Below are 27,034 nucleotides of genomic sequence, written 5' to 3'. Positions count from 1 at the left end.
CCTCCTCTGCCACCACACTGGTGGGGAATGGAGAGCACCAACTCATTGCTGTCATTCATAGGCACAGCCCAACAGTTGCAATGCCACGGGAAGCCTGGTGTGGGGGGGGAGTAGAGAATGAGATGGGCCAATGCCCATATGGCCTCCCAAAGTGGATGTGCACTAAGGGCTCACTAATAGAGGTACAGATGGACTCCACACTTAGCACCAAGGACAAACTGGAACACAACCAGGAAGAGTTCCCAGGATGGGGCAATCTCAAAACATGTCACCTGAGAAACAGTAAAGGAACTGGAAGGTTTACTATTCTAAGGAAAAGGAGAGTCAGAGGCAGCTGATACCTTTTTTGGGTAGTCAGAAAACAGAGAAAGGAGAGGCCCCAAAGTGCCGAAGTGGGGCCTGGTGATGGAGGGAGGAGTTGTATACACCCTGTAAGAAGAGCTTTCTGACAAAGGTGCCTGGAAAAGGAACAAACTGCTGTGAGGCATGGCCCCCTATCTTAGCAGATGTGCCAACACACAGCTGGGTGATCTGAGTTTAATGACAGAGAGAGTACCTGCCATCCTAGGGGCCTGGGACACAGACCCACCAAATTAATGTTCATTGAATGGAACTGGTTGATTGGTAACCATATTGAGGGAAACCACAAGGCTCTGACCTTTAACACTTAAATGCTGACTTCTGGATCTCTTTCATTGAACACTTTGAATGAATGCATTCTCATTCATTCATTCTCTCTCTCTCTCTCTCTCTCTCTCTCTCTCTCTCTCTCTCTCTCTCTCTCTCTCTCTCTCTCTCTCTCTCTCTCTCTCTCTCTCATTAAATAAGAGCTATGGAAAGCAAGGACACAATGACAGACATCCCACAGTGATATGTGATCCCATAGCATATCCTAAGGCCTCAGGAAAGAGGCTTAGGATAGATCTCTGAAAATGGCAGGAAGGGTGAAGTAATAACTCTTTCATTTAAAAAACTGGTCCCATATGTTTTCGCTCAGCTAAGGAAACCATTAACAAAATGAAAAGACAACCAACTGAATGGGAGAACATATTCCCCTGATAAGGGATTAATATCCAAAATTTATAAGGAACTTATAAAACTCAATGCAAAAAACACCCCCCAAACAATCCAATTAAAAAATGAGCAAAGGCCCTAACCAGTTTGGCCCAGTGGATAGAGCGTCGGCCTGCGGACTGAAGAGTCCTAGGTTCGATTCCAGTCAAGGGCATGTACCTTGGTTGCAGGTACATCCCCAGTAGGGGGTATGCAGGAGGCAGCTGATCAATGTTTCTGTCTCATCAATGATATTTCTAACTCTCTATCCCTCTCCCTTCCTCTCTGTAAAAAAATCAATAAAATATATTTTTAAAAAAATGAGCAAAGGACCTGAATACTTTTCCAAAGAGGACAAACATATGACCAATACACCTGAAAAGATGCTCAATGTCACTAATCATCAGAGAAAGGCAAATTAAAACCACAATGAGATGTCACCTTACACCTGTCAGAATGGCTACCATCAATAAATCAACAAGTGTTGGTTAGGATGGAGAAAAGGGATCCTTTGTGCACTGTTGGTGGGGAATGCAAACTGGTATAGCCACTGTGGAAAGCAGTATAGAGTTACTTCAAAAAATTAAAAATGGAACTGCCTTATGACCCAGCGATTCCCCTTCTGGGAATTTATCCAAAGAAACCCAAAACACTAATTTGAAAGAATATATGCACCCCTATGTTCATTGCAGTGTTATTTACAATAGCCAAGATTTGGAAGCAGCCCAAGTGTCCATCAGTAGATGAGTGGATAAAATAGCTACGGTACATTTACTAGTACACAATGGAATACTACTCAGCTGTAAAAAAAAAAAAAAAAAGAAGAAGAAGAAGAAGAAGAAAATTTTACCCTTTGCAACAATGTGGATGGATCTGGAGAACTTTATGCTAAGTGAAATAAGCCAGTCAGAAAAACCATATGATTTCACTCATATGTGGAATTTAATGAACAAACTAAACTACCTAGCAAAATAGAGACAGACTCATAGATAGAGAGCAGGCTGACAGCTCTCAGGGTGGGGGGAGGCAGGAGGCATGGAGGGATTGAGCAAAAAAATAAAAACAAGACAAAGAATTCATGGACACAGACAACAGTGTGATGACTGGGGGTTGGGGGGAGGGAGGTGGGTGGAAGTGGTAGAGGGTATAGGGGAATAAATGGTGATGGAAATAAAATAAAATTTAAGTTTTAAAAAAAACACCTGGTCCTGCCTAACCGGTTTGGCTCAGTGGATAGAGCATCGGTCTGCAGACTAAAGGGTCCCAGGTTCGATTCCGGTCAAGGGCATGTACCTTAGTTGTGGGCACATCCCCAGTAGGGGGTGTGCAGGAGGCAGCTGATCGATGGTTCTCTCTCATCGAGGTTTCTAGCTCTCTATCCCTCTCCCTTCCTCTCTGTAAAAAATCAATAAAATATATTTAAAAAACAAAACAAAAAAAAACAAAACAAAACAAAAAACCTGGTCCCAACAACAGCCTGTGCTTCAAACAGAGCTATCTCAGCTTTATCAAGGAGCTTCTTACCGGGTAAATGGCCTGGCTTCCCCCAGCACACCATTATCATGTCCTAATTATGTCTTTAAAACCCAACTCCAGGCTCTGGCTGGGTAGCTCAGTTGGTTAAAGCCTGCTCACAGTACACCAAGGTTGCAGGTTTGATCCCTGGTCTGGGCACATATAAGAAACAACCAAAGAATGCATAAGTAAGTGGAACAACAAATCCATATATCTTTCTCTCTCTCCATCTTCCATCCCTCCTCTCTTTCTCAAAATTAATAAATAAAAAAATAAAAAAGACACAACTCAGGCGGCACAGACACAAATGCTGCTCCCTAGTGGTACTTTCACTGCTCCTTCTGGCTCCAAGAGGGAGGACTTGGTATCTGCAAACAGTGACAGAGAGAAAAGGAATGCAGGACTAGTGGGCCTCCCCGCTCAGGCACCTCAACAACCATTTGTGCCAGAATTTCCAGACCCTCCCTGCACATCCTCCAACAGCAGAGGCCTTACTACTTCCCAGCCTTGTCTCACCCTGCTCAAATGTTTGATTAAAAGCCAGGCCAGCCCTAGCCAGTTTGTCTCAGTGGATAGAGTGTTGGCCTGTGAACTGAAGGGTCCCAGATTCGATTCCGGCCAAGGGCACACGCCCAGGTTGCGGGCTCGATCCCCAGTAAGGGGCGTGCAGGAGGCAGCCGATCAATGCTTCTCTCTCATCATTGATATTTCTGTCTCTCCCTCTCTCTTCCTTTCTGAGATCAATAAATTAAAAAAAAAAAAAAAGGCCAGGCCAGAAGCTCATCACCCACATAGCGCTTCTCTATAGTATTTTCTTTCATTTTTTCCCATACATAAATATATTATACACACACATACACATACACTCATACATAAACCAAAGAAAATGTATTCTGTTTTATAAACTTTTTTTTCATGCTGCTAGAGGACACTTTATATTTCCTTTGGCTTTCCAATAGTCCACTGATTTGATGTACCCTTATTTACTTAATTACTTCCCTATTCTTCATTCATTGAAATATTTTTGACCACATAAATATATATGGGCACGAGAGAGAAAAGCACAGCCCTGCTGTGCAAAAGTTCACAATCTGGTCAAGGAAACACAGAAAACACTGCAGTCAAATGTGAGAAATGCAACAAATCACAGTGTTGTGAGGATAGAGAAGTGAGTAACCTGCCCCAGGAAAATGGGGGAATACTGCACAAATGGGCAATTTTAGCAGTGTTGTTTCCAACTCCTCACTTAAATAAGAGTAGCAGTGGTTGCCCACTATAAGCAAGCACGGGGCCTGGCACTTCTTGGGTGTATATATGTTACTGTCTCAGCCACCTCACACTGAAATTACTATTATGGCCTAAAATGATGAGCTCAGCCCTAGCGGGTTTGGCTCAGTGGATGGACCGTCAGCTTGCGGACTGAAGGGTCCCAGTTCGATTCCGGCCAAGGGCACATGCCTGAGTTGCAGGCTTGATCCCCAGTGGGGCGCGTGCAGGAGGCAGCCGATCAATGATTCTCTCTCATCATTGATGTTTCTATCTCTCTATCCCTCTCCCTTCCTCTCTGAAATCAATAAAAATATATTTAAAAATAAATAAATTAATTAAATTAAATTAAATGATGAGCTCAATGCTCAGATCAGTTTAAATGGTTTGTGTGATGTGGTAAGTTGTAGAGATTGAATTAAAATCGTGTCTACAAAAAATAATAAATAAATAAATAAATAAATAAATAAATAAAATGTGTCTACTTCTGAAGTCCATTCTGATTTTCTCCCTAAATAATATTAATACAAGCATCTTTAAATAAAAAAGATTTTCTCTCTAAAAAAAATTCCTTAAATCTCAACTAGATTTAAATTTATAGAACTCTTGATACATACATTGCCTTCAAATAGGACCAATCTCTAGCCAAGCTGATAATAAAAAAATGGGGGGAAAAGACATAAATTACTAATATAGGGAATAAAAGAGGGGACATCATTAGATTCTAGAGACATTACTATGGTAATATGGGAAATTATGAACAACATTATGCTAACATTTGATAACTTAGATCAGTGGTTCTCAACCTTCTGGCCCTTTAAAACAGTTCCTCATGTTGTGACCCCCAACCATAAAATTATTTTCGTTGCTACTTCATAACTGTAATTTTGCTACTGTTATGAATCGTAATGTAAATATCTGATATGTAGGATGGTCTTAGGCGACCCCTGTGAAAGGGTCGTTCGACCGCCAAAGGGGTCACGACCCACAGGTTGAGAACCGCTGACTTAGATGAAATGGACAAATTTCTTTATAGACACACACTATCAGAGCTCACCCAAGAAAAATAGATAATCTGAAAAGTTTAAAATAATCCAAATTCCATTGTTAAAACCATCACCAAAAATGAATATCAGGAGCAGATAGCATTGGTAAATTCTAGTAAACATTTAAGGAAGAAATAATACCAACTATATACAACACCTGTCAGAAAATAGATTTCCCAACTCATTTTATGAGGCCTGTGTTACCCTGATACCAAAACCAGACAAAGATAGTACCAAAAAGAAAAACTACAAACCACATACCTTAAAACATAGATGCAAAAATCTAAAATATTAGCAAATTTAAAAAGATACTACAACTTATAAAAAAGATACTACATCATGATCAAATGGAGTTTACTCCAGAAATAAAGGTTGGTTTGATATTCAAAAACAATGTAATTTACTCAAATAGGCTTAAAAAAACAACAACCCATATGATCATCTAAATAATAGATGGAGAAATAGTATCTAACAAAATTCAACATCCATTCATGATGAAAACACTGGGTAAACTGGGAATAATAGAGAACTACTTCAACCTGATAGAGTCACAGACATGTTATTACAATAATAGTACTCACTTAATTGGGTTATTGTGAGAGTTAAAGTAAGCTTCATTTGTAAAGGTTTAGAGCAGTGCCTAGCACAGAGTATGTAATAAATATAGCTGTTACTATTAAAAGTTCTGAATAAGAAATAAACAACAAAAAATTAAGTAGCTGCTGCTATGCTATGAAAACAAATGACCTACTGCTACATGCAATAATACGATGAATCTCAACAGATGTAATATTGAATGAGAGAAGTCAAACATGAAAAAGTACCAACCATTTATGGTTTAACTTCACGAATAGACAAAAGTAATCTATGGTGATAGATACCAGAATAGTGGTTACCTTTGGAGCAAGGGTCATGAGTAGGAGACAAAAGGGAAGCTCTGGCATGCTAGACAATGTGTAGTATCTTGACCTGGTATTTCCAGGGTAGTTACAGGGGGAGCTGATCTATATAAAAATTCGTGAAGCTGTACACTGAAGGTCTGTGAAACTTACTATACACAAGTTACTGCAAAATAAGTAAGCTTCTAAAATACAATAGCATATATGCTATGGCCCCAATGATGTACATATTTATGTATGTGTATGCAAAAGATGATATATAAAAGGATCATCACAAAAATATTACTTCAGGGGTGAGAGTTTATTTTTCCCCACTTTATTTTTAATGTATTACTTACAGCTCTTTTAAAAATAATAAACGTGTTATTTACCTAATTAGAAAAATATTCTTAAAGCTATTTTCTCATGGAAAAAAACAAACACACATCCTGGCCCCCAGGTCCAGGAATTCTCTTCTTGGAATGTGCCTCTCACTGGGCCAGTGACAAGTTCCCTGCAGCACTGCTATGTTTTCAATTCCAAATTACAGAATGCTATGCAGTAGTTAAAAATAATTAGATGAAATTAATGGCACGTTAGACTGACAAAACACATTAAATAAAAAAGAAAGTTATATTCTCATTATGAAGCAATTAGTGAAATAAAAGGAAAATTACATATTTCTCCAGAAAATGATCCAAGAGAATAGGTACAATATAATGGTGATTTCCTGAATGTCTAGAACAGTGATGGCGAACCTTTTGAGCTCGGTGTTTCAGCATTTTGAAAAACCCTAACTTAACTCTGGTGCCGTGTCACATATAGAAATTTTTTGATATTTGCAACCATAGTAAAACAAAGATGCATATTTTTGATATTTATTTTATATATTTAAATGCCATTTAACAAAGAAAAATCAACCAAAAAAATGAGTTCGCGTGTCACCTCTGACACGCGTGTCATAGGTTCGCCATCACTGGTCTAGAATATGATTGGGGTGCTGGGTATCTAAAGAGAGCTTTGCTTTGTCTATCCTTTTATAATGAGACATCTGATATTCATGTGCTACTTTGGAAACTAAAAATAAATATATGGGAGCTGGACTGCATACTGAAGAAGGAAGTTACAAATATGGAAAGAAAGAACGAGAAATGAACGCTATGGTGTTGGATTGAAATTGGAGGTATCCATGTGCACAATGTTTTAAAAAAAAATCAAGATAGATCTAGACATGCATATATGTTTGTGTGTATTTCCTAGTTTTGTCTGCTGAGAGGGCCTAGAATTACTCAGGAACAAGGAGCCATCTAGCACCTAGATCTTGGTTCCTAAACCATTGTCCATAAAGGAACCAGGGCTCCTTGGAAAAATGGCTGATTCCAGAACTAGGGAAGGAAAAGTAGTGAATGAACCTGAAGCATTTTGCTGTGCTAACGAATAGGGAAGGGCTTGAGTAATGACAGGACATGTCCAAAGGACATAGAAATCTACAAGGATGGGGGGTTGACTCGCTGGCCAAATCTGGGACAATTTGAACATAAAGAACATAGTGACAGATTATACCCCATAGGATAAAAAAAATAACCTATGAGTCAATACTGACATATTTATATAGATGAATAAATACAAGGGCAAAAAGAGGAAGTTCTTCATTACAGAAGAATGCCAGCTAATAAATATAGAAGAAATGAAAGACTGAAAACCACTCATCAGCAACCACCATAGTTATAACTATCTCAGACAAGAATTATGAATGCTAAAACTTGTGGGTAAAAGTTTGATGAGAAACTTATTGATTACATAGGGGAAAATAGAATTTCATAATGGAGAACCTGGCTGACACCACCATAACCAAGTGATCAAAGTTAACAGCTCCAATATTGGGAGAAAGTGACATCACCTGCCACCTGATATGATGTTCCTGTGTTCCTAAGTACACAGTACACATTTCTGTGATATCCCGCCAAAAATACACAACCTTAATCTTATCATGAAGAAACATCAGACAAATCCAAACTGAGGAATATTCTACAAAGAAATGGCATGACTTTTTGAAAAATGTCAATGTCATAAAAGACAGAAAAAGACTGAGGAATCAGTCTACATCAAAGAAAACTAAAAAGTGATTACAGTTAAATGCAATCTTGGCCCAGGGGAAAAATTGTTTTTCTTTTGTTATAAGACATTAGTGGAAAAATTTGAAAAAACTCTATGATTAGACAATATAGTATTTTCAATATTCATTTCCTGATATTGGTTATTGTACTATGATTATGTAAGAAAATGTCCTTGGTTTTTAGAAAATAAATACTGAAGTACTTAGGAATAAATGAGCACCATATCTCAAGTAGGGCAAGAAAAAAATGTTTAAAAACATATATAGATAAATGATAAAGCAAACACAGAATAATGTTAATACTTTGTAATTTTAATTGAAAAGTATTCAAGAATTCTTTGGATTATTTTGGCAACTTCTCTGTAAATCTGAAACAATTTCAGAATAAAGAGCCAAGAATAATATATGCCTACTGAAGAGATATGCTACATTAAAAAACAAAGTTAAAGAAAATGCAATCCAAACACCTACTATTTGTTTATGTTCTACCTGTTTTACATGTATACTAAAAAAATATTTATTTTTAACATTATTGAGTGCATACTACATATAATTTTTAAAATTTATTTTCAATTTTCCAGATATTTAAAAATTGAATTTATTGGGGTAACATTGGTTAATAAAATTATGTAGGTTTTGCCCTGTGGTGTGACTCAGCTGGAGCATTATTCCATACACCCATAGGTCACAGGTTCAATTCCCAGTTAGGGCACATACCAAGGTTGCAGGTTCAATCCCTGGTCAGGGTACATACCGGAAGCAACCAATCCATGTTTCTCTCCCACACTGATATTTCTCTCTCCCTCTCCCTTCCTCTCTCTCTAAAACCAATAAAAACTTATCCTTGGGTGAGGATTAAAATAATTATATAGGGCTCAGGTGTATAATTCTATAATACATCATCTCTGTACACTGTATTGTGTGTTTATCACCCCAAGTATACTACATATAATTTTGTTTTGCTTTTTTCATTTATTAAATTGTAAACATTGTAAATTCTCAAATGTTATTCCAGTGTATAATCATTTTTTCCAATGTTACAAATAATGCCGTGATAAACATGATGAATATTTTTTCAAGATAAATCTTCATGCACCTCTGATTACTTCCTTAAAAACAGTTTCTGAGCTTATCTTAGAAATATTTCTGAATCAACAGGAATAAGTATTTTTAAAGCTCTTGATCTGCTGTCAAATTATTTTCCAAAAAGCAACTCATTTTCAACATTTCTCTGCAGCTCTCCCTCTATGAGACCCATTGCTAACCAGGAGAGAAGGGAGCAACTCTAAAAGGCACTGTGCTCACAAAAGCCTCTGAGGCAATCAATCCCAGTCATGTGTCGCATGAATGTTCGTTTCTCTCCTCCTTTCCTCTGTTTCTCCCTCCCTCCCTCCTTTCCAGTCTCTCTGAAAAGCAATGGAAAAAATATCATTGGGTGAGGATTAACAAACACACACACAAAAAAAGCTTAGAACTCAGAACTCTTGCTAAACTCCAGTGCCCCTCTGTCCCCATTTTTTTTTTTTTTTTTTTTTTTTTTTTACCATCATTAGACAACATCAGCTCAATCTCTGCAATCTTCCACTGGCCAGAACAGAGAAAAACTATGGCACTTAATCCAACTTCACCTGTTTACTGTGGTGTAAACAGTAGCCTGTACTTGTTCCAAACCATTTTAACAGGGTTATTAAAAACTCACAACAACATATTTTCAAGAATTTTATGGAAACCGCCGATAAATTTAATGAGTCCCTCAGTAAGTATAGTGAGACCATGGAGGACATGAAAAAGGACCAACTAGAAATTAAGCATACACTGACTGAAATAAAGAATAATTTACAGAGATCCAACAGCAGACAAGAGGATCCCAAGAATCAAGTCAAAGATTTGAAATACAAAGAAACAAAAAATACCCAACCGAAAAAGAAAAAAGAAAAGAGATTCCAAGAATATGAAGATAGTGTAGGGAGCCTCTGGGACAACTTCAAGGGTACCAACATCAGAATTATAGGGGTACCAGAAGAAGAGAGAGGGCAAGATATTGAAAACCTATTTGAAGAAATAATGACAGAAAACTTCCCCTACCTGGTGAAAGAAATAGACTTACAAGTCCAGGAAGCGCAGAGAACCCCAAACAAAAGGAATCCAAAGAGGACCACACCAAGACACATCATAATTAAAATGCCAAGAGCAAAAGACAAAGAGAGAATCTTAAAAGCAGCAAGAGAAAGACAGTCAGTTACCTACAAGGGAGTACCCATACGACTGTCAGCTGATTTCTCAACAGAAACTTTGCAGGCCAGAAGAGAGTGGCAAGAAATATTCAAAGTGATGAATAGCAAGAACCTGCAACCAAGATTACTTTATCCAGCAAAGCTATCATTCAGAATAGAAGGTCAGATAAAGAGCTTCACGGATAAGAAAAAGCTAAAGGAGTTCATCACCACCAAACCAGCATTATATGAAATGCTGAAAGGTATTCTTTAAGAAGAGGAAGAAGAAAAAGGAACTCTTACCATTTGCCACAGCAAGGATGGAACTGGAGAGCGGATAAATACCACATGATCTCACTCATTTGTGGAATATAATGAACAACATAAACTGATGAACAAGGACTGATCCAGAGACGGAGAGGCATTGATTGGACTGTCGGGCTTTGGAGGGAGGGGAGGGGAGGGTGGGGGTAAGGGGGAAAGATCAACCAAAGGACTTACATGCAGGCATATAGGCCTAACCAATGGACACGGACAACGGGGGGGGGGGGGGGGTGTAGAGGGTAACGTGGGGACAAGGACACATATGTAATATCTTAATCAATAAAAAATATATTTTAAAAAAAACTCACAACAACATAAACAAGTCAGTAATAATCAGATGCCATGGTGAGAAAGGACTGTCCTGTAGTGTCTATAAAAGCATCCACAATGAATACACCCCATCTACAAGACTGTGCATCAGCATAAACCATTAGCTAATGACAGTTTCATATTGCCCTTCCCATGTTCTCTTAGTGAATAGGAAGATAAACTCCTCTGAGGCTGGCCTGACATTATACCATGCTGTCACCTGGGACAGGTACACGAGGTCACTCAAGGTGCTCCTGACACTGACAGTGCAGTGCTCCCTCTGACAGACACTATGAGGAGAGCTGTGTACCTGGCTGCAGCGGGCTGTAGGGACACAGCTGGATTATAAGAACCATGGCGCCACTGCATCTGCTGTGGCTTCCTGTTAGAAAAGACGCCTGCCACATCAAATAGCACACCTGTGTGAGGGGAAATGAGGTCACAAGACTAGGAAAAGGTGTCCTCTAAGCATCAACCCATACCCAAGTGCCTTAATACATACTTATGCAATGTCCACCTTATGCAGGCAAGGTGAATGCTCTGCACTTGGCCTCCATAACGGGTCTAGGTAGTTCAAGCAGCTTTTTCCTTGTGACTTCACCACCTCGGCATATAACTCCTAGGTTTTCTGTGATGGGGAGAAGACTAAGGGAGGAATCAGCCCCAGGTCTTAAATGCTTCGGGCCAGAAGTGACACATATTACTCCCTCTCAGAGGCCGTTAGCCAAAGCTAACTTCAAGAGGGATAAGAAATGTGGGGGAGCACAGAAATATGCAGTGAGCAGTTAGTGTGTCTGCCACAGGTGTGTAGAGCTTGTTCAACGTGATAGGGAGCCAGCAGCAGAACTACTAGGAGTCTAGCTGCTCAAGGATTCATGACCTATATATAAACTGGACTTTTTATAATAGAGATATAATTCACTTACCATAAAAATCACCATTCTAAAGTGTATAATTTAATGGTATATTCACCCATTGTACAACCATCACTGCTAATCCCAGAATAATTCATCAACCCCAAAAGAAACCTCATACCCATTCCTGGCTTTTCTTCCCCTTTTTGCTCTGGAAATCACTATCCTTAACCCTAGGTCCCATTCTCCCTACCCCCATCATTTTCTATTTCTCTCATCTATTTTTTTCCTAAATAAATACTAATTGTAATAATAATTAATATAATTAAGCACTTACACTATTACATTCTACTATTTAATTTCATCCTTACAAGGCCCTCTGACGTATAGAAGCCATAATTATCTCAGAGATTAAAGTCTGTGTCCAAAGTCAGGGAATTAATATGTGATAGAAGCAGGATTCAAACCAGGCTAACTGGCAATAGAACCACTCTGTCATCCACTTGCATGCCCTTCGAAAACTTTTTAGAACAAGGCAAAGTTACAGATAGAAGTTGCTTCCTTAATGACTTGGGATTCATTTGCAGTTGGCATCCTGGTTGTAACATCAGGTGACAGTATTACTCAAAATTAAATAAACCCTAGAGGCATGATAGAAGCTGGTGTGTGGCTGGAGCTATCCTGTATTTCTTTTTCTTTTTTTTTTAATACCAGGAAGTTTTTATTTTTATTTTATTTTTTGTTAATCCTCACCCGAGGATATTTTTCCATTGATTTTTAGGGAGAGTGGGAAGAGAGAGAGAAAGACAGAGAGAAACATTGATGTGAGAGAGACACATGGATTGGTTGCCTCTTGCACAGGCCAGGGAGAAGCCTGCAACCGAAGTACGTGCCCTTGACTGGAATCGAATCCGGGACCCTTCGGGCCACAGTCCGACGCTCTATCCGCTGAGCCAAATCGGCTAGGGCAGAGCTATCCTGTATTTCTGTTCCTCTAGTGATCAAGAAGCCTGGCATAACATGGTGCTCAATACATATATTTGCCCAATGACCGAATCAATAAAATCTCCCAAACCACAGTTAACACTCCACACACAATTACACAGCATGCTGGCTCTTTAGCCATGAGCATCTGAACAGAACCGGTGCTTCCTTCTGAGAACTCTTGGCTCTGCTTAAAGTCACCCAGTAAGAGGCAAAAAGCCAAGCCAGGCTTTTCAATTTTCATAGCAAAATGGCAGGACACTACTCATAAGATGTGCTTAAAAACCTCAGGACCTCCACTGTGGACTGTCTTCTGCCTCTGGCAAAGGGTATCTCTGTACTCTTTCCCGGATTCTCCCGCTTTACCCCTGATGATAAAATACATCACTCTGAGTCTATTCTCTTGCTCCCATCCCCTATATCTGCCCTTACTATGATGGGAGAGCCTAAAGTTCTCTGCCCTTACCCAAGATGGGTCCCAGAAAGGGCTACCTACCTGTGGGTCATGCTCTGTTCTTTAGAATATTCCCTCCACCCCTGCACTTAAGCCATCATCATCCTGTTGATCTTGTCCACACGTATGCAGTCCCAGCATCTCAAAGAGGGCTGACTACACATGAAGTGCTCTACAAACGCCTGCTCAATCACAATAGCTTCCCTTGACTGTTTTTTGGTACAACTACCTGCCTCCCAGGGTCCTTCTCTCAATTACTAGTTCTTTCCATGGTTTTGCTGAGAAGAGTGTGGGCCTTGAAATTCAACAAACTTAAAAGCCAGGTGAGCCATGAAAGAACACGGGCTTTACAGGTAAACAGACCTTGCTTCAAACCCCAAATATCCATCTACAAACCATGCGGGCTCTTTATACTTATGACATTACTTATCACACAACCTCAATCCCCTCGTTGACCATCCTCAGTTATGATCATCACATTGGACATAAAACATCCAACACAGGACCTGACTTACAACATACATTCAAAGGTCAAACTAGATCTCTTTTATTCATTTCATTAGAATTTTTAAAATAAACAAATTTATTCATGTTTTTGGCATCCAGGTAGCTGACCTAGAAATATCTAAATAGAAGTAGACTACTGTGGGGTGGAGACTCAAGTTCTTTCTCTTCTTAATGATTAATTATTGAATTAAATTTTTAATAAACTATCAATTGCTGGAAGAACTTAAAACATTTATAATTTTACACCTACATGGAAAACTAAAATCCTATAAAAAATTCAGGTGGCACTTTAGAATAATCTTGAAAAATACAGATAAGACTCAATATTAACAGTCAATATGCAGAAGAAAGCTTAGCAGTATACCTGGGAGAGAGAAAGCATAATCAGTCATTGATCCATTTATTCCTTCATTCACCCAGTTAGTATTTAATGAATGACTACCTTTACACCTGGCACTGCTGCATGCACTGGCTTATACTCATGGAAATGATGGGAAGTTCCTGTCCTCACTGAATTCACATTCTACTCCAAGCATATTGCATTAGGCAGAGGGAGATTCAGACTCGTTTTATTATAAGCTACGTCCATATCCTTTATGGAAGTAGGTGGAAAGGGAAGAAAAACACAAAACAATAAGACAGTGAGGGCAACTGTAAATTCTAGAGCAAAGGAGGGGTGATAAAAGCAGGGCTGTGAGCCCTGGCTGGTGTTACTAAGTGGTTAGAGCATCGGCCTGCACACCAAAGGGTCACAGGTTCAATTCCTGGTCAAGGGCATATACCTGGTCTGGGCGCATGCAAGAGGCAACCAAGTGATGTGTCTTTCTCTCATCAATGTTTCTCCCTCTCTCCTATCCTCCCTCCCTCCCTTCCAGTCTCTCTGAAAAAAAAAAAAGAAAAGAAAAATCAATGGAAAAAAATATCCTTGGGTGAGGATTAAAAACAAAAAATAGGGCTGTGAGATCAATCTAGCAATGGTACCATGGGCAGGTCTTGAGACGGGGAAAGGAGCGGGGAGGAGGAATTATGGACTCAGAAGGCCATTTATGGGTCTAGCACAGGGTTGGGCAAACTTTTTGACTCGAGGGCCACAATGGGTTCTTAACACTAGATTGCCCAAGGAACTCATTTTGACTGCTTTTTAATTTCAATTAGAAAAACAATTATGTATATAAGGACACAATGTCTTAGAATTTTGTGACTTTTTGTACAACATATAAATGCATTTATTAATAATTGTAGTTACCTCCCCCTCCTTCATTTCCGGTATATATATATGTGTTATACCTATATTGCCCAAAAGCAGTCATTTTGACTGCTTGGGAAATTTTAAATAATCAAATGACTCTTATTATTGAATTGAGTAATAACAGTTCGGCTCTGTATTGAAATAACAGTTTTCATTTTTTTTCGATTACCGTCACATGATAACATACAAGTACATGATAAATTGTCGATACTTGATAAGTTGCAGTTGCTCAATAAGCTAAACTAGTACTTGTTATTCGAATCTTTATGCAGTGATACTTGTTCTAATAAGTTGTTTATTTTATTTCTTTTGCGCCCTAAATTCATGAAAGAAATGTCGAATAGAAGTGAGTTATTGGAAAAGCTAAGGAACATAAGTGAAGAGTGCTCCGATATTATTCTTTCACAATGCAGTCATTTTGACTGCTTTTGGGCAATATAGGTATATACTAAATTTCAGTCTTTCTAGTGTTAAACTGGACCGGAGGGCCGGAACAAAAGCATGGATGGAGTGTTTGTGTGAACTAATATAAATTCAAAGTAAACATCATTACATAAAAGGGTACGGTCTTTTTTTTTTTTTTTTTTTGGTTTTATTCATTTCAAACAGGCCGGATCAGGCCCGCAGGCCGTAGTTTGCCCACGGCTGGTCTAACACAACCAGGAAATGACAAGGGGCTACAATAAGGGTATGGCAGTGGAAAGAGATTCAAGGACAAAAACACTGAAGGACAGCAAGGTGGTGGAAATCCAAACCGAAGACAGGAAAAAGGGACAGATGTCATTTGTCCTTAGAGCTTTAGAGACCTGGAAGATGGTGAGGTCACTAACTGGGATGAGATCTTGCCGGTGGGGTTTCCAGGTAGGCATGGGCCGAGGGCTTTTTCATCTCTGTTGTCATGCTAAATGACCTTTCAGAGTTTGCAAGTTACATTACGTAAGGAACTTCACCCAACAGGTCCACATAACACTACAAAGTTTCTAAAACCAACAAATGCTCTTCCTTACAAGACCACAAATCCCTGACTCCATGCCTGGAATGTGTCCCCACCTAACCCCCACCCCTGAGCACAATTGGCTAATACATTCTCCTGTATATTCAAGAACCACCATCCCTCTTTGCAGTGTGAAAAACCGACCCTAAATGACCTAAGATACAGAATGAGCAAATCTGGGTTTAGAGAAGGTGAGCACGAGTTCATGTGTTCCTACCCGGTCCTCAAAAAACCTTTGTACAGATCCAGCCTGTTCAGCGCAATGGCGATGTGTGCTTGTGAGGATCGAAGTACTGCAAGACCATGGTGCTCTTACATAAGCACCAAAGAAAGAGGGAACGTGGAAGGCTGAGCTTGGCAAACCGGGCGGGGTGGGCAGGACCACAGGAAAAGGCACTAAAGATAAAGCTACAGGGAGATTAAAAAATGACTAAACATAATTCATAAATGTCACGGAAGTAAATTATATAAGTCCCACATCAGAGGGCACACTCCACAAAACCCATTTCCCCCTGTTATTACAACCAGGTAGACAAAAGCCAACTACTTCCATTCTATTTTCCTACCACAGGATGTCTCCTAAAGAATCCAATTCTCTGAGAAACAGTCCACAGCTGATGGCACCACAGTTTGACCCAACATTATATTCTAGTCTTGAAACTGATTAATTTCTGGGAGCATCTGTACATTCTCTCAGGTGTGCACAGACACTGTGCAAAGGATATTAGAATGCCTCACCCTCCAGCACCACAATTACAGGATAATCCTTATATTTCTCCCCAATATAGTCATCTTTACAAGTAAAATAAATAAGTCCCTACATCAGCAGTTTTATCCATAAGCCACTCAGCAGGTCCCCCAGGTGTTTTGTTCATTAACCAAGCACTGACCAAGTTGCCACACCAACCAGCATCAGGCATAACAGAGGCTGATGAACCTGGTTCCAATGGACCCAACCAACAGGAGCCACTAACCTTCAAAGAGCCAAAGTTTGCCCTGGCTGGTGTGGCTCAGTTGGTTGAGCATCGTCCCATGCACCAAAAGGTCGCCAGTTCAATTCCTGATCAGTGCACATGCCCGGGTTGCTGGCTTGATCCCTGGTAGGGGGCGTGCAGGAGGCAGCCCAAGGATGGGTCTCACATCAATGTCTCTCTCCCCACCACCTTCCTCTCTCTCTAAAATCAATAAAAACATATTTTTAAAAATTTAAAGAGCCATGGTTTGCCCATGGGACTCCTCTGCCACCTTCACACACACACACACACACACACACACACACCAACAGGTATACAATTAATGTAACCACCTCATGTGGGGAAGGGGTGGAGAAGAAAAAAAACCTTTTAGGATGTGGAGCTCTAAAATGGTATGATACAGATTCAGGCAGAGTTAGATTCCCAAATGATGAAGTCACTCAGAGAGAAAGATATTGGGCAAGAAGAAAGTCTGACTATCCAATACAGGAAAACACTTTTGTGCCAGTCACATCACTGGCCTACTTAAAGGCCTTCCCATCCCAGCCACCTTCCCTGTTCACAGCCACCTTCAGGTAAGCCCTAAACCCTCCAACCCTCATGCAAACTACACCTTACACACCCCAGAGGGGTTGTGCCTTGGTGGGTTCCCTACCTACCTTCAAAGACCCAACTCAAATGTCACCTCTTCTATGGGGCCTTGCAAGACTCCCCCCACATAAGGACAGCTCATCCTGACTGCTCCCCAGCACACACCAGGCTCAGCACCAAGGATAAGCACCTCATATGCATTATCTCGAGAATGAACTGAACACTCTGCCATAATTGTTTACTTCATGTTTGTTCCCCTTCCCGGCAGAGTTCGCAAGTGCCTGAACCAGGCCCTCAACATAGAAGCTCAGACCCGGAAAGCCAAATATGTGTTTTGTAAGTGTCATTCCACAGGACAGAAACACTGCCAAGGGAGCATTACTGCAGAAATATGTATAAACATCTCTTGAGCTGTTCCAGGGAAGAAGGGGAAATAGTCCTTCATTCCCCCACTTGATAGATGAAGAAAGTAAGGCCTGGTATGTATGGGCCACTCCCTGTATAAACTGCTAAGCTGACTCTGACCCAGGAGCTTCTCCCTACCTGCCCAATGAGCCTAAGTTTCTGTCAAATGCCAGATAACAGAACTGTACAGAAAAATGAATTTTGTTCTGTAGCCTATATAATCAACACTAATAAAAGAGAAAAATGGTAATTGGCGTACGAGCTACCCTTTTCATTGGCCAATCAGGGCTATATGCAAATTAACTGCCAACTAAGATTGGCAGTTAACTGCCAACAAGATGGCGGTTAATTTGCATATGTAGGCACAATGCAGGGAGGCGAAAGGGAAAGCAGGAAGAAGCCCCCTGCCACTGACAGTGATCGGAAACCCAGGGGGGAGCTAAGAGCTGGGGGCCACCTTTGCCCTGCCCCCCAGCCATGATCGGAGAATCAGGTGCCTTTTCCGCCCTGGCCAGTGATAGCAGGAAGTAGGGGTGGAGCTAGCGATGGGAGCTGGGCACGGTCGAAGCTGGCAGTCCCAGGAGCTAGGGGTCCCTTGCCTGGGCCTAAAGCGAAGTCCACGATCATGGGGCCGCTGCAGCTGTGGGTCCCCGCTGCCCGGGCCGGACGCCTAGGCCAGAGGCGTCAGGCCTGGGCAAGGGGCCGATCCTGCGATTGGAGGGTGATGGGGGTCAACGCCTGAGGGCTCCCAGTATGTGAGAGGGGGCAGGCTGGGCTGAGGGACACTCCCCCACACACACCCAGTGCACGAATTTCGTGCACCGGGCCCCTAGTAAGAATAATAAAGAACTGCCATCATCTATCTCTCTATCAGCTATTCATTTAAGTTTCTTACACTATAATTAAATGTACAGTGAAACATACAAGAAATACATACTTATTGTGCTTTGCGCTATTGCAAGTGAGGATGAATAATCATGTTATTAAGTACTTATATGTATTAGGAGATTCTCCTTCCATCAAAGCAAACAAACAAAAAACCAATCCTCTTCAGTCAGAAAATGAGATACAGCACAAAAAGAGGAGTGAGGACTCTGGAAAAAGATGGCCCTGGATGAGGCCTCAGCTTTACCCTCGCAGCCTTGAGCAAACGATTTCATTGCTGAGATCCCTCCCCAGCTATGAAGTGGGCAAGGAAACACCAGCTTTTGGAGTCATCAGAAGAACTTAAAATATATACATGTGTGTTTGTTTGTGTACACACAGGTGGGCATACATAATATAAATTTAGTACAGAGTCTGGCATAAATTTTTCTGAAATAAGAGCTTCTCTTTTATTTGCAAGTGGCCTTAGAATTATGAATCTTAAAATGACGAGTCTCTGTTGGTGGGAACATACAAGGTATAATATTTGGAGGGGAATTTGACAATATTGACATTTAAAGTCACACAATTCTACAAACACTCTTCTCTCTTTCTGTCTCTTTTGCACTATTTTTCTCCATAGGGGAAAAAAAAAGTCTCAGTGTAAGGCTATGAAGGACATTCACTGTCTACATTGCATATTTTTATGACCGTCTTTTTTATAAGGAGCACTTAAAACTTTCTTGTAAACAGAAAAAATACATTTTTATAAAAAGTAATTTCTCCATTTCATTTCTTCTGATTTTGTTTTTTTAAATATACTTTTATTGTTGTTATTATTAAAATATATTTTCATTGATTTCAGAGAGGAAGGGAGAGGGAAAAAGACAGAAACATCAATGATGAGAGAGAATCATTGATCGGCTGCCTCCTGCACTCCCCACGCTGGAGATCAAGCCCACAACCTGGGCATGTGCCCTGACAGAGAATCGAACTGTGACCTCCTGGTTCATAAGTCGACGCTCAACCACTGAGCCATGCCAGCTGGTCTGATTTTAATTTTTAAATGAATCTCACATATAATAAAAAGTTAAATCCCAAATTATTTATCACCATTTGAAAAAGCATGTGTGTTAATTGTCTCCCCCCACTCCTCCCCCCCCCCCCACACACACACACTAGACAATCAGATCTATGGGGGACTTATCTGTTTTGGTCACTGCTATACCCTTGACATTTCAAAAATTGTCTGGTACATAGTCAATAATTGTTAACTGAACACACTTAAAAGCTCACATTGTTCCAGCTCTTCTACTTCTAAGAATTCATTATATAAAAATATTTGCCCAATTGCACAAGATAAAGAACAAGACACTCATCCAGAATTCATAATAGCAAAAAGCTACAAACCACACAAATTTTTTTCAATAATACTGCTTACTAGAATATTCTGTCATTTTTAAAAGCATGAGGCTTTACCCTGGTAGGTGTGGCTCAGTGGTTGAGCATCGACCTACGAACCAGGAGGTCATGCCCCCAGTAAGGGGCATGCAGGAGGCAACCAACTGATGACTCTCTCTCATCACTGATGTTTCTATCTCTCTCCCTCCCCACCCCAAAAAAATCAATAAAGATAAAAAAGAATGAAAGGATGAGGCTTTTAAAAAGAATGAGTTGGTTCTCTACATAGTGATATAGAAAGACATGTTAAGTAATAAAAAGCAAGCCTCAGAACAGTATGACTAGTTACATCTAAGTTTTTGTTTAAAATTAAAATAGTAAAAAGGTTCTGTTGTTTTAAGTTAAAAATAGATAATAAATGTTTTTTATATGCGAAGAAAACTATCTGGAGAATATATACTACACCACTAGCAGTGATTTTTTTTTTTTTTTTTTTGGTCTCAGTGAAAGGCTATGAGGGATGTTCACTATAGTGCATATTTCTTAATAGTTTTTAAAATAATGAGGGCTTAATATTTTTGTAAACAGAAAACTAGTTATATGGAAAGTCATTTCTCCATTTTACTGTTTTCTGATTGTAACTTTCAAATGTATCAGACATACAAATTAAATCCCAAAGCACTAAACGGAGGTCCATGGGTTTTCCAAAAGAAACAGTGCTAGTGCCACAGCTGGAACTCAGGTTCCCTGACTCCCAATCCAGTGCTCTGCTCCTTCCTACATCACAGGAAGCAGAGATATTGCAGGAACAGCTGGGCTCTCTGGAACCATTAAGGTCTTACAACTATACAGAAGCTTCCATCAGGGAAAAAATAAGAAGTTGCTTAAGAGCTTCATTCTTATTAACTTAAAATGTTCCATGCGTTTAGCAAGCAAATGTTCAGGATTGGCCAAGAAGTTCTGATTTCAAAGTCTAGTTCCCAAGTACACTTGGACTTACTCAGGCTCTGATTTTCAAAGAGGATCAAGCCAGTCATTGGCAGGTCCTAAAACTTCAGGTTCCTCAGGCAACTGACACCTGTGGCTGATTATAAACTCACTAAAGGCCTGGTGCATGAAATTTGTGCACTGGGGAGGGGTGGGTCCTTCAACCCGGCCTGCACCCTCTCACAGTCTGGGAACCCTTGGGGGATGAACAGCACACCCCCTGTGGGAGCACACTGACCACCAGGGGGCAGCTCCTGTGCTGAGCGTCTGCCCCCTGCTGGTCAGTGCGCATCATAGCGACCGGTCGTTCTGCCATTTGATTTGCATATTAGCCTTTTATTAGATAGGATTATATAGGATACCACCCAGGGATATTTACCTGCCTGATTCCTGTTGGCTGCAGTCACTGCTGCTATTTCCAAGTGCTGAAGTATAACTCTGGGGTTCCTTTTATCTAAAACCTACCTGCCCTTTTTTTAAAGTGCAAGACATGAAGAATTTTACAGTTAAGACCACTCTGAAGTTTTCAACACCACAACACAACTGGAAGCTAATATTCCATTCTCTGAAATGCAGATCTGTTTTTTGGACTCTTGAGATAATGATTAAGCTATGCGCCCAATGAAACAGCTTTCTACATCAGGAGTATGAGAAGTATGAGAAGCTCAAGAACTGACCACTCTCTCAAAAGGAAAATAAGAACTCCTCTTGGAGGGACACAAAGGCAAGAGGGTGATCCCTTCTGGGTTTTCTCCTTTACGGAGACTCTTGGACTGTTTCCCTGACCAAGCCAACCCCACAACCATTCGAAGGGGCTTTGTGTAGGCAGAACTTGTGCGTAGTTAATGAATCAACAGCTTCTCCCCAAACAACAGGACTTATAGCACTGCACAGTGAGGACAATGAATCCCAGAAGGTTAGTTAATTGCTCAGCTTAAAGGAATTTAAGTTCTCAATGTCACCCTCCCTCCTAGACCCTCTTTTGAGCCACAGAACCTCAACCCTGTGGTGGCAGCAGGGTGGGCTGTATGTATCACTGTCTGTGCTACTGAGAAGGAAACAGAGGCTCAAGAAGTTAAGCGTCCTGCCAAGCTGCCAGGATTCAGACCCAGGACCGTCCCCTCCAGCCTTGTCTCCCTTGGTGCCGGCACTACGCTCTAGCTTTGGCCAAGCTCAGAGGGAAGGCTGCCTTTTGGAGGTCCAACAGAGGAGGCAGTCTCGTTCATTACAATGTCCCCAATCTCCTCGGGACTGGTCACCAACTTACACAGTGGTGACCAGCCTTAAGAAATAAAAAGCAAAAAGTCAAGGTCAAGTTCCCGTCGCCCAGGAGACCTTGACCTCTTACCCAATAGCTCCCAAGAGCTAAGTAAGGGTGCCAAGGCTGCCCAGCAGAGCCCGGCAAGTATCGGTCGCAGTGGCTGCCAAGGCACCTACCTGCCTGCGACCAGCACCGCTCCCCAGGGATGCCTTGCCTGGGCCCCGACCACACGCAGCGAGACTCCCAGAAGAGGCCAGGCTGCCCCGCTCAGCCCCTGACTGAGCCCACCTGATGCTGCTGGATCGGACGCGGGTCCCATTCGCACTCACTGGGCGCCTCCGACGTGAGGTGCCCCCAAAACTGCCGCCTGGAGACCCATCGTACCGACGGGGAAACTGAGGCTTGGAAAGGAAAAGTGGCTCAGCCCCAGGGCTAGCGCGGGCCCTAGAGCCGGAGCCCTCTGACACCGAGACCCGAGGGGCTGGTCTGGCGTCCTCGGTTGTGGAAAGGATGACCCTCAAGCCGCCGCAAGGGGTCAGTTCGAGGGGAAGGTCCACCGGGGATGAGCCGAGGTGGGAGCCGCGCTTGCCGTGCCAGCGTCGGGTGAGACACTCAGCGACCCGGCCCAGCGCCACCGGCCCGGGCGGTCGCGGCGACCACAAGGCACCGGGCGGCGGAGCCACGGCACCCCGAGCCCTGGCGCCTGTAGCTTACCGACCAGGCACCCTGGACCCCCTCACTCACCTCGAGCTATCCCGCAGCACTCCCGAATCCGAGCCGGACGCAGGCCCGCACCACCGAGGTGCTACCACCGCCCGCTCCTCACGCGGGGGTGGGGGCGTGGCCGTCGGTGGCCCCGCCCCGCCCAACAGGGCCGCGCGCTCCGGAGCCAGGTTTCCCCCCTGCGAATCTGTGTCCTTGGTACGGGCCGCCGGGCCACGCCCCCTCCGCGTCGGGGCAGGGCATCCGGGCACGGGAGCTGGCACGTGGTCCTGTGGTGGGCGGGACTCTCGGGCGGACCGCTTGTCCTGTCCCCCCTAGTTGCGGTCCCCAGGCCGCTGCCCACCCTCTCATGGGCCACCACGGGGCCATGGCTGTGCACCGCGGTGTCTAGCCGGCTGTAGGTCGCGCTTGGAAAGTGTTCGCCGCTTTTTGTCCCCCGCGGCCCTCAGTTTCCTGACCCAGGCTAGGTGCACAGGTGGTCCGGTCCCTGCTGCCCGACCTCGGATTGGAATGCTGGCCTGCTTGGGTCGGGGGCGAGATGTGACCTGGCCCCTGGCAGGGGCGAGGACTGGAGGGACCAGAGGTTGGCGCCTCGGGTTGGAAAAGCCTGGCTGTCTTGGTCCCGGGCAAGACTCCCCACTCTACCTTCTACTGCGGTTCCTAAGTTATAGGTGTCACGGTACCCTGTGACGTCATAGGGCTCCTTGGGACACCTTACGGTATAGGTGTCCATGTAAGAATGTCCATACCTCGTTTATTTGAGCCAAACAGAATATCCCGGAAGCAAGATCTCATCAGACTGGGAAAACAACAACTAAGAAAAACAACAGTTTGGAACTTATTTTATGTTTTTAGAATTAAGGAGGGAATGTAAGGAAGAGTACATGAAGGTGGTAGAAAGCAAGGCGGCGATCTGATTACAGCAGCGATTTTCAGCCTTTCCCATTCATCTCATGGCACACATAAACTACTTACTAAAATTCTTCAGCACACCAAAAAAGACATTTTTTGCCAATCTGACAAAAAAAATTGGTATAAGGTTGACGGCTATTGTGTTGGTTATTTTTTTATTTGACAGTCTAAGGCAGGGGTCCTCAAACTACGGCCCGCAGGCCACGTGCGGCCCTCCGAAAACATTGATCCGGCCCGCCGAGTGTTTTTGCCGTCGTTATGTGCATAGGAATTTGTTCATAGTTTTTTTTTAAACTCTAGTCTGGCCCTCCAACGGTCTGAGGGACAGTGAACTGGCCCCCTGTTTAAAAAGTTTGAGGACCCCTGGTCTAAGGTCAGTTCCCCTGACTAAATAGGTATTGCATGTTTTAAAAATTCTTGCAGCACACCAGTATGCCATAGCACCCCAGTTGAAAACTGCTGGATAGTGAACAAGATTATGTGCCCTCTTGATGGTGGCCATTGCTTTAGAACAAGCATGTCAAATTCAAAGGCTAATGGGCCAAATAAACAAGGCTTAAGTTTATGTGGGCCACAAAAAAACAAAAGCTTCAAATTTTCATAGAAACGTAGGTGTATTTCGATAGAGACATGCTGAATACAAAGGGCTGAAATAAATGAGTAATCGTTAACATAAAATAATAGAACATTCTAATAAAAATTAATATTTTTTCTTGAACATTTACCAGACACTAACTGCACAAATTAATAAGCATAACGTAAATAAACCTATTTTTTTGTTCTCTAAAAGCGAAATATTTCCTGTTGCGCACACTAAACAAGTCAGTCCAAGACTAATGACATGGCAATTGGCTGCTAAAATATTCACTGCTAGTATGAGTGGAGAGAAATGGTGCCTAAGGGAAATGAATGCAACATGATTATAGTAATCAGTCATTAGCGAATGTTGTAGTTCGTTATTAATAACTAGAGGCCTGGTGCACAAAATGCATGCACTAGGGGGGGGGGGGTCCCTCATCCCAGCCTGTGCCTTCGCACAGTTTGCCCTCTCACAGTTTGGGACCCCTTACTCCTTACTGCCCGCCTGCTTGCTGCTCCTTAGCGCTACCGTTGCTGCAGAGGCGGGAGAGGCTCCCACCAGTCTCTTCGCTCCCCAGCAGCAAGCAGCTTCTGGCTGAGCAGCACTCTCCCTGTGGGAGCGCACTGACCACCAGGGGGAAGCTCCTGCATTGAGCATCAGCCCCCTGGTGGTCAGTACACATCATAGCGACTGGTTGTTCCACCATTCAGTCGATTTGCATATTAGGCTTTTATTATATAGGATTATGTATAACAGGATATTGTAAAAATTAAGTTATGAAATTTTTATTAAAACGTTTCTTACATATCAGCTGGGCTGCAAAAATATTCGTTGTGGGCCGCAAGTTTGACATGCTTGCTTTAGAAGGAGAGGTTTGAAAGGGGACATTTCAGTGCTGTGTTCATCTCTGGATGCACAAAAACAATGGACAGGATCCGCTTAAGGCAAAGATAAGTCTTTTAACCAAGAAGTTATATATGCCTGGGGCTTGACCATGATCTGCCCAGTTAGGAATTTATGATCAGAACATCTTGTCAGGTTACTTTCTATAGAACCTCTTTTTCATCCACATAGGGTTTTGAGGATTAGGTTATATAACTCTTGAAGGATTTAGCTCAGTGTGATAGTAAGTTCTCTAGAAATACACCGTTGCTATCATTATTACTACAGGCTGCACTGGAAATTTCTTTTGCAACAGTGGGCAACTCATTTCATTCAAAGCTGATTCTCTTTCTTTTAAAACAGGACCAACCAACTGACAACCAAATACTTTGAAAATAGTAAAGTCCTATATAGAGGGAATTATTATGGTGGCCCCAGTTTCAGGCTTCCTGTAACCAGGAACCAGTCCCTCCAACAGGTTTGATGAATACAATAGCCTTCAGGATGAGGCACACCCTGTCCAACTAAGGGACTAAACATGTAACTCCTACACTATTTCCTCAAGAGAGCAGTGGGGAAATTCATCACCCAGATCTCTGATACTCCCACCTTTCCAACATCTTGTTGACCATCTCCTCTGAGTGTCCCAGTGAGGTCTCAAACTTTGTGGATCCTTGCACCTGCTCTGTGAAGCCAGACTTATTCATAACACTGAGTGCTGCCTCTCCCTAATAATAGCATGCCTGAGTCAGGAAATAGGCATCTTCTGTTGCTTTTTCCCATCGAACCAGTAATTGAATCCTATGGATTCTATCTCCAGGACCTGCCCCAGCCCTAAGTCAGTCCTACCTGAAGGGTTGGCCTTTCAACTGGATGACCTCAGCAGTTAGTGACTGCATGCCACTTCCAGTTTCTTCTACACCCACGGCTAGGAAAACTTCCTCATACACGTACTACTGTGCTTCTTTTCCCCGTACCCTTCTTTCTCAGAACACACTCTCACTAGCCAGCTTGGGGGGCGGAGGGGAGTAGGTAGATACACATCTCGCACTAACAAATTCTTGATGGATAAAATATTTAAATGATTAAAGAGAGCAAGAAGAAAAATGAAAAGTCCTACAAGAAACCATGGGAGAATTTGTTTAGTCTACAAAAGGCCCTTCTGAGTTATGACACAAACCGCATGTATGTACATGACCTCTCTGGAAAGAAAAAAAAAAAAAAAGGTAACGTGGTTTGTTTCCAGAAGTGAGTTGGGAAGGGGAAGGGGAGTGTCACTGTTTGCCCTTTGTATCTTTCACTTTGTGCCTTATGAATATTTTATTTATTCTGAGTCAAATACATAAGTACATTGTTTTTTTTAACACCCAAATAAGCTTATTGCTGGCCAAAGAACCAACTCTTTTTAGCAGCTTCCAATACCTAAATAGTGACTATACACTTATTTTTCTTAACTTAAAATTGTATATGTATGTGTGGGGTTATAGACAATATCTCTTGCCAGCTCACCTTTGTTTCTTCTCATCTTCACTGCCCAGAAAGAATCACTTATTGCCTTATTTAGCCCTTCTTCTGTCCTTATTTCCATGCTGGAAAATAAGTGTTTTGTGGCTGGCTGTTGTCCTACATTTTAGGTCTTATCTCTTGAATCCTACTAATGATGGGTTGGGTCATGTCACAGAGCCTGCCTTA

The 27,034-nt window shown here is 42.1% G+C and overlaps 1 protein-coding gene across 2 annotated transcripts in view; it reads right to left on the bottom strand.

Moving 5' to 3' along the window:
- LOC132233207 (NADPH--cytochrome P450 reductase) overlaps positions 1 to 23,140 on the bottom strand; it is a 65,618-nt gene extending 42,478 nt beyond the window's left edge. The window contains exon 1 of one of the 2 annotated variants that reach the window (XM_059693503.1): positions 22,990 to 23,140. The gene's annotated coding sequence lies outside the window, so the exon portion shown is untranslated. Of the gene's footprint in view, positions 1 to 22,533; positions 22,880 to 22,989 lie in introns of those variants that run through there. The other variant, XM_059693502.1, reaches the window with a different exon arrangement.
- Positions 23,141 to 27,034: the final 3,894 nt, after the last annotated feature.

This window comes from Myotis daubentonii, chromosome 4 (assembly GCF_963259705.1).
Source record: "Myotis daubentonii chromosome 4, mMyoDau2.1, whole genome shotgun sequence".
Lineage (NCBI taxonomy): Eukaryota > Metazoa > Chordata > Mammalia > Chiroptera > Vespertilionidae > Myotis > Myotis daubentonii.
The sequence above is the reverse complement of the archived record's forward strand: the minus strand, read 5'-3'. Positions and strand labels throughout refer to the sequence as shown.